The 8,988-nt window shown below is 50.7% G+C and overlaps 1 pseudogene; it reads right to left on the bottom strand.

Moving 5' to 3' along the window:
* Positions 1-1,030: 1,030 nt before the first annotated feature.
* Positions 1,031-1,564, bottom strand: LOC105486563 (large ribosomal subunit protein eL6 pseudogene; annotated as a pseudogene).
* Positions 1,565-8,988: the final 7,424 nt, after the last annotated feature.

The following is an 8,988-nucleotide window of genomic DNA, read 5'->3' as shown; positions in this document are numbered from 1 at the left end:
ACGTGGGTTTAGAGACATGTTGTGGGGGTTATACGACCACGTATTACTGTGCAAAAAGACTTCACTCAAGCCCATTAGTGCAGAGGTTCCTTTAACTGTGGAGGATTAAATCAAGGAATCAGAGATTGTTTACACTGGAAGGGACTTTGAGGTGTTCACTTAATTGGAAAGCAGGTCATCGTGGGCTCTACATGGGTGTTGGTATCCACTGAAACTCCAAATCCCATCCAGGGGAGGCTGACACAGGCACCAGGTGTAAGGCCTGACCGTGAAGCCTAGCCTCATGTGAATGCTGTGGGGGGTGCCCCAAACTCCCGCTCCAAGACAGAGGCACAGGCATCGCCTCCCAGGACTCACCTGGACGGGGCTGCCTGGTATGAGCTCATGCCCCTCTCATGCCACCTGCTTTAGTGGCTGATTGCTATGCCAGGTAACGGCAGGGCCACCTGCCTGATGCAGGCTACTGTGCAGCCACCCAGCCTCAGAGCTGCCTGTGAGCCTGGCTGAGGCCTTTGCTGCTCATTCCCGCTGCCCTCTCCCCTCGCGGGGTCTGGTCTCCAGGACACCCCCATAACCCCCTTGCACCCAGATCTCCGTCTCTGAGTGCGCTCCAAACCCGGCCCCAGCGTGTGGATGGTCACGGATCTCCGTCTCTGAGTACGCTCCAAACCCGGCCCCAGCGTGTGGACAGTGGCGTCCTTCTTGCACATGCTGGGGTAATTGATGGCTGTATCTACTCCGAGGCGGCAGAGTGGGCTAGCTTCCAGCCCCAATGAACGGCCCACTGCGCCCTCCACACACGCTCAGCACAGGCTCAGCAGCCTGGGGAAGAAGGAAGCCGCTCTGCTCCGTGCTCTGGGTGCCTGGCTCTGTGAACAGCACGGGGTGTCCCCACGGCTTACTGTGCTTCCTCCTTCTGGCCCACATCCACTGCAGCATGCTGGTCACAGACATGGCCCAGGCCTCTGTCCCCACAGATTTACTATTTTTAAATGTTATCAGTTATTTAATTAGGTTCTTCTTAAGAAATTTAGAACACCAATTTGTGAGGATAAATTCCATTCCTCAGAGCAAACACAGATCACAGGTAGCCCTGGAGCTGAGGAATAGCTTTGATTTTTGGTAGACTCTGTGAGTCCACAGCTCTCTGGTCAATCTTGTGCTGCCCTGTAATCTCGTATTTCTCTTTTTCTGTGTCGAAGATCTCACCTTCCTGGTATCTGGACTTCTGCAACTGCTGTTTCTTGAAGTAAGCATTAGTGAGATGTTTTGGGATTTTTACATTGCTGATGTCAATTTTGGTTGAAGTGGCAATGACAAATGTCTGGTGTGTTCTTCATAGAGGAACTCGATTGAGGACCAGAGGTCCAGTCCTAAGTAACAAGCCACTAGCCAGCTGCTTCAGGAAAACCACCCTCTTGCGTCTGTGGCATCCAGTGAAGATGATTAGAATGGCTTCGGGGGTAATGCTGGCTCTCAGTTTTCTCACATGCTGACTGAAGGGCTTTTTGCTGTGGCTCAACAGCTTTCGAGGCGCATCTCCAGTAGGATGCTATCTAGGCATTTTGTTAACCACCCAGGTACCACCGTTCTTGTCACCACCAACTGGTTTTGTAACAGTTGCAAGAAGCTTCTCCTTCTTTTTCTTTTCCACCTTGGACTTAGCAGCTCAGTACTTCCTCTTCCACGTGTCCTTTCGGAATACACGGCAGATTGGGAATACCTGCCAATTCATCTGACAAGGACGGGATTGAGGCTGCAATGGGACTTCCCCTTCTTGAGTTGTTCAGTCTTGAGGTGATCCCTTTTCCCCTTGTCATCAGCATCAGCCTTCTTTGCTTCGGGTTTCTTCTCCTTAGTATCTGGCTTCTCAGCTTTTTCACATCTTCTTGCAAGATGGGAAAGAGATTTCCTACAGCTTTGCTTCCAAGGCAGGAGCTGAGCTTTCTTCTCTGCAAAGGGCCTTATAGAGAATGTTCTCTGGTCTTCTTTTCTTCCTTCTGCAAACTCTTCTCCAAGGGGCCAGATGCTGGAGATGATGGGACTGTCTTGTAATCTAGGGAGGGGTTATCATTAGCCTGTGGTGCTAATTACATGAATTCTTAAACCCCACGTAAGCATGCTGCACCCACGGTGCAAAGAGAATGCAGCCCCTTTGTTTCCACTGGCTGGCATTGTCTCTTGTGGATGCCACAGTCTCTTCACGGACACCCGGTCCGCACTGCAGACCTCCCTCCTTCCGCTCAGCCCCTGATCCTCTCTGAGTGGGGGCGGTGCATGCGGTGGGGGAAGGAGAGCCTCTGGTCTCTAGGCGGGTGACTGTTCTACCCTTGGGTGGGCCCTGGCTGCTGGAGGCTTAGGTGGTAGGTCTGTCTTGTCCTGCCCCTGGGTAGCCTGGTGGGCTGTTGCAGAAGCCTGTGGCTGCTGTCATCTGTGGTCTGGGGAGCTCAGCTGTCCACCCTGGCTGATGACGTCCTGGCTGCTCTGGGGGTGCCCTGAGGTCTGGCTGGAACTTCCATTTGATTCTTGGCTCAAACAGCCCCATTGACTGATTGCGCCCTTGGCTTCAGAGTCACTTTACCCCCATGAAAATGACTTTCTCTGACAGGTCCCCATGCCTCAGCTAATAGGTACCTAGGGGTTCCTGCCATAACACATGGAGCTGGGCAGGCCCTGAGTGTCACCTTGGGCTCTTTTTGAGTCTCTGTATTTACCCAGCCGCCCTGGCCTGGGTGGAAGTTGGGAGTCCCAGAGCCATGGGGGTGGGGCCGCAGGCCAGGTGTTCTTGGAGTCCCCATGGGAATCAGGTCGAGGCGTGGCCCTGCTTTGACCTCTTCCCCATGCTGCTTTGTGACCCTCCTGGCTTGGAGAGTGTGGCCTCAGGGGAAGGGGGGACACTAAGGGTTGCTGCCTGTGCCACCTGCCTCTACCGCACTCTTCCTCAGCACTACCTGGTGGGATGGCTCTGACCTCCGGTTTCCCCCAGGTGGCTGAGATTTTCTCCACTCCACATCCTTCTCCTTCCAGGAGCAGGATCTTCCCCAGTCCTGCCTCGAGGCCCAGATGGCAGTCAGGAATCAGGCTTTAGGAAACCATTAACACCCAGTGTGAGGATTTCAGATCCTGCTCCCATGACCTCCACCTCCCCTAGGCTGTCACTGTACCCCCAGCACAGGCCAGCACCAAACGAAAACACAGACACATTCTTCTAGAAAACTCCAGACAGCCCGGTAAGGCCTCTCTGGACCTCACTGGAGATGTGGGAAACACTCTTTGAGAAACAGTGCTCCAGACTTTGCTGTGAGTCCCCAAGTGATACTGATTTCACTCGATGCTGTTATTTAGATGACTACAATACGCCAGATGATTTGGTTGTAAAACTTCTCAAATAGAGGTCAAGTTCAGGAATCAATCCAGAAATGCTCTTCACAGTGTGCAGTGTCACTGGTTGTAGCACACTGAAGTCACGGCCAATAGAAGGCAGCCTTGGGGGAACCCTGCGTGTGCGTGAAGTTAATGAAGAGGAAAGCGAATGACTGACCGGCTCTTCTGCTCTGGTTCCCATGCCCACCTGTATTTCCAGAAGGTGGGGTGGTAGGCCCAGGACCTGCGGGCCCTGAGGTCACTCTGTTCCTCAGTGCAGGGGGTGCTCTCCCCACAGGGCAGCAGCAAACAAGGAGAAACAGAGCCACCCCCACTGCCACTGTGTGCTCTACACGCATCACCTCACTAACTTTTCCCAAGAGCCATGGGCAGTAAATGTTATTGCATCCCATTGAACAGGTGGGCACACTGAGAAATTTAGTGATTTTCTTTAGATCATGCAGCCATACAGTTCAGGGGATGTGGAGGTCATGGGAGCAGGATCTGAAATCATCACACTGGGTGTTAGTCGTTCCTTAAAGCCTGATTCCTGACTGCCATCTGGGCCTGGAGGCAGGTTAGGGAAAATCCTGCTCCTGGAAGGAGGCAAATGTGGAGTGGAGAAAATCTCAGCTGCTAGGAAGAGAAATGGGAGGTCAGGGCCTTTCTGCCAGGGGGGTAGAACCAGGTGGCACAGGCAGTGGCCCTTGATGTGCCCAGGCTCTTGCAGGAAGCGGACCTTTGAGGACCCTGTGGCCCCAGGACTTTCCGCAGAAGCGGGTGTTCTTCCCCAGGAAAGGAGAGGTGCATGATTTTGAGCAGCACTGGGCTTTTCCAGCGCCAAGAGAATTTCTCCTGAGTTTCAGACAAGAGCCTTTCCGGATTCTTCCTTGAAACCCTACTGGGGAGAGGTGTGCCACTGAGCTGGTGGGGGGACGTGACATGGGGGATGGAATGTTAGCTACCATGTCAGTGCCAGGGGCACTGGGCTGGTAAGAGAGCCACCATTTCTGCCCAAGCACTAGCCAGGGAACGATGGACATTGTGACAGAGAAACAAGGACAGTTTGGTGTGACAGTGACAATGGGCTCTCTGTGTGCCCTGACACAGCAGGAAGGGCCAGGTCAGACCGACTGTGGATCTCTGATGGCTTTGAGTGAACTCAACAACCATTGGCTGGGTGAAGAATGTGAAGGGCACCAGCTAAATCCTGAGGACCATCATCTGTTGAGCACCTACTGCCACCATATGGTCTGCACGCGTCACCTCACTTAATTTCCCAACAGCCATGGCAGTAAATGTTATTGCATCCCATTTGACAAGTAGGCAAACTGAGGCTCTGGGAGATGTAATTTTCTTTAGCTCATGCAGCCATGCCTTATAGAAGGGGTGCAGGATTTGAATTCTGTGCCTCTGTAACAGGGATATTATCCCTGTGAGGCCACCTAATAAGAGGCATGCTGTCAGCAAAGAAAATTCTGGCCCGGCTACTGGCTTCTTTCCTCCCTCCCTCCCTCCCTCCCTCCTTTCCTTCCTTCCTTCCTTCCTTCCTTCCTTCCTTCCTTCCTTCCTTCCTTCCTTCCTTCCTTCCTTCCTTCCTTCCTTCCTTCCTTCCTTCCTTCCTTCCTCTCTTTCTCTCTCTTTTTCTTTTTCTTTCTTTTTTTTTTTTTTCCCAGAATCTCTGGCCGGGCGCAGAGGCTCATGCCTGTAATCCCAACACGTTGGGAGGCCAAGACGAGCGGATCACTTGAGGTCAGGAGTTCGAGACCAGCCTGGCCAACATGGTGAAACCCCGTCTCTACTAAAAATACAAAAATTAGCCAGGTGTGATGATGGGCACCTGTAATCCCAGCTACCTGGGAGGTTGAGGCAGAATAATTGCTTGAACCTGGGAGGCAGAGGCTGCAATGAGCCAAGATTGTGCCACTGCACTCCAGCCTGGAGAAAAGAGCGAAACCCTGTCTCAGAAGAAAAGAAAAAAAAAGGAAAATTCGAAGTGGGGCTGAGTGCTTTTCATCAATTACTTTGTTTATTCACACACTTTATTTGACATATATTTATTGAGCACTGTTGTTTGCTAAACTAGGAGGACAGATAAAGGCTCACAAAAGAGGAGTTGGCCAGATCTGAAATGGCTTCTCTGGGGTCACCAGCCGGTTAGGGCAGCGTGAGGACCAGAACTGGCGGCTCCCAGTGCCTGCCCTTCAGGGCTTTCAGGAGGCCACATGCTTCCATGGGAGACACTGCTGCCTTTTCTGATGGGATCGAGACTAAAGGTTGCCTTCCCTGTGTCCTGGTCACGAACATTCAATGTAACAGGAGGACATAATTATAGAAATGGATAACACCCCAAGCCTCCTTAACCACCTGCTGTAATCACCCACAGCCCAGAACACATTGTAATAATTTGTCACCCATTTCTAAGGTACAATGCACTAACTCTTAATTACAAGCCAAAGTGAGAGATGAACAAATAAACACGCGCGCCAGTCTGAAGGCTATAATTAGAACTACCATTTGGTTAAAGAAAAGTGGAGACGTTTTAATTCCAGGCCTCTGTTTGAATTCTGCTTGAATGCGAAGTTGCTGCTGGGGAACAAGCCACGTGTGTGAACACACCGAGTTCTGAGGACACGGTGGCATCTTGAGAAGATATTTATTTGTAAGTGAGGCTGGGGTGCGCTCTGTACTTTACTAGATACTTAAGTTCTGTGTTTATTTCCCAGGGCCAATCTAACATGATAATTAGTATTTTTCAGATATTCCTGACAGCCACTCAGGATGATGATTTCACATAAAATTTCTGACTCTATTGATATAACAGGTTGGCATCATTCATTGGCACCAATGGGTTGGGTGATGATAGGATGAACACAAATTATTCACTCATTTCATAAATAATTAGGACATATGTGTCTGTTATCTCCAGGGAAGCCAGGAAGTCTGTTTTCCTTGCTGTCTTCACAAAAACACCTCAGCCTTCTGTTCTGACCACTGAGTTAACATTTACAAGAGTGACTCCTTCAGGCCCCCTCAGTCCAAGTGCTCAGCAAAACGGACCAGAGCAATCCGGAAACTGAAACCTACGCTCTCTGCAGTGTCATTAGTCAGCTGGATTTTAGACTTCATTCCTTCGTGGTTACTGAGTTAGAGAAATTTCAAACTCCTGAGCCACGGGGAGGATGGGCACTATGCCCATCAGAGGGAGGGAGTGGAATGATTTCAGGTCATCAGGTGAATGTACTTTGAAAATCTCTAAGAACTCAACCCATGTAGGATAAGAACCTTCCTGGAGAAGAGACCACACCCACAGTGGGCCTCCGCCAAGGCACTCAGTTCCCTGGCATCAGTGAGTACTTGGTGGAACGGTGGCCACCTCCAGCACTGGCCACAAGCCAGGCACTGTGCTAAACTCGGAGGCTTCTAGCACCACCAACGAGGAAGGTCTGTGCTCTGAAACCTCCAGGCGATGCAGCCACCAGCATCACCTGGAGGACCCCTTAAAATGCAGATTGCGGGGTCCCCCCCAAGACAGGGCTGCCAAACTTAACAAATAAACATTCAGGACATCTGATTACATTTGAATTTCAGATAACAAATTATTGTTTAATATAAGTAGGCCCCAAATATTGCATGGATAATATTAATCATCTGTCTGAAATTCAGATTTAGTGGGATGACCTGTAGTTTGTCTGGCAGCTCTACCCCCGGGGTTTCTGAAATGGCAGGTCTGTGCTGGGGCTTGACAATTTATATTTCCAGTAAGTTCTTGGGTGATGTTGATGCTGTTGGCCAAGGCCACACTTTGAGAACCACTGAGGAAGGTAATGTTATGATCCCCACTTTATGGTGAATCAGATGAGGCACAAACAGGCTAAGCAACGTGTCCAAGGTCACAGCTCCGGCTGGGACCCGGGGAGCCTGGCTCCCAGGCCTGCTTGTTAGCCACGGTGCCACCCCACCCCAACGAGAGGTGCTTCTCAGAAGTGGTGCAGCAGCCCCACCCCCACCCCCACCCCCAGGCTGTCTCCTCACATGCTTACTCCCAGTGTATTCAGGGGGTAAAGCCAAAATCGTTCTTTTTTTCTTTTTGAGATGGCATCTTGCTCTGTCGCCCAGGCTGGAGTGCAATGGCATGATCATGGCTCACCACAACCTCCGCTTCCTGGGTTCAAGCATTCTCCTGCCTCAGCCCCCTGTGTAGCTGGGACCACAGGCATGTGCCAACATGCCCAGCTAATTTTCATATTTTTAGTAGAAGCGGGGTTTCACCATGTTGGCCAGGCTGGTCTTGAACTCCTGACCTCAGGTGATCCACCCACCTCGGCTTCCCAAAGTGCTGGGATTACAGGTGTAAGCCACCCTGCCCGGCCTAAATGCTTCTTTTAAAATGCAAGTTGAGGCCAGGTGCAGTGGCTCATACCTGTAATCCCAACACCTGGGAAGCCGAGGCGGGTGGATCACTTGAGGTCAGGAGTTCAAGACCAGCCTGGCCAACATGGTAAAACCTCATCTCTACTAAGAATACAAAAATTAGCTGGGTGTGGTGGCGCACACTTGTTATCTCTAGTTACTCAGGAGGCTGAGGCATGAGAATTGCTTGAACCTGGGAGGCAGACATTGCAGTGAGCTGAGATCACGCCACTCACCGCACTCCAGCCTGGTGGAGAGAGTGAGATTCCGTCTCAAAAAAAGAAAAAGAAAAGAAGTAAATGCAAGTTGAATTATGCTTCTCCTTCACTCAAAACCGGACAATGACAACCACGTTCATCAGTAAAGCCTACGTCCTGACTGTGGCCCACAAGTCCCTCACTGATGTGGCCCTGGCACCCCCTCTGGCCTTATTTCCCACCACCTCCCCCATTCATGCTTCTCCAGGCACACTGGCCTTCGTGTTGCCTTTGAACATTCCAGGCAGATTTCTGCCGTAAGGCCTTTGCACCTGCCGTTCCTCTGCCTGGAATGCTCTTTTTCAACAAACCTCATGGCTTCCTCACTGCGTTCGGCTCTCTGCTGCAATGTCACCTCTTGAGAGTCTTTCCCAGTGATCCAGCTGAGAGAGCAGCTTCCTTCATCACTTTCTAGCCCCTCATCCTGACTTTTATTCCTTTGCAGCACTTATCACCCGTCAGCTGACATTCTACATGTATATACTTGTGTGTACACCTGTTTATCTGTCCTGTTTATCTCCACCCACTAAAAGGTAAGCTCTGTGAAAGCAGGTCATTTGTTTTATGCACTACCTAGAACCGTGCCTGGTAATAGATGGTACTCAAACACCGAAACTGGACTACCTGCCTGTATCAGGCACAAGTTCACCTGTTGGAATTCAGTGTTAAGGCGCTCTCCCTGCCCTTGTGGAGCTCAAGCTAACATGGAGGAGAGATGCAGAAAAATGCAATTATGCGACAGTGCGGCGAATGCAGTACTGAAGAGCTGCTTGGGCGCAGCTCTGTTTATCCCATCTCAGTTTGGAAAGTGGCTCACACTTAAAACTTTTTAAAAACGAGGTTAGTAGAATCTCAGTGAGAAAGTTCCATCTTTGCTGCACAAGACCATCTTTCAACAGAAATCACATGGTGAGTTTATTCCTGAACCTCTTATGCAAGAAGTGGCATATCTGGA

Source organism: Macaca nemestrina, chromosome 13 (assembly GCF_043159975.1).
Source record: "Macaca nemestrina isolate mMacNem1 chromosome 13, mMacNem.hap1, whole genome shotgun sequence".
NCBI lineage: Eukaryota > Metazoa > Chordata > Mammalia > Primates > Cercopithecidae > Macaca > Macaca nemestrina.
Note: the sequence above shows the minus strand (reverse complement) of the source record. Positions and strands in the feature narration are given on the sequence as shown.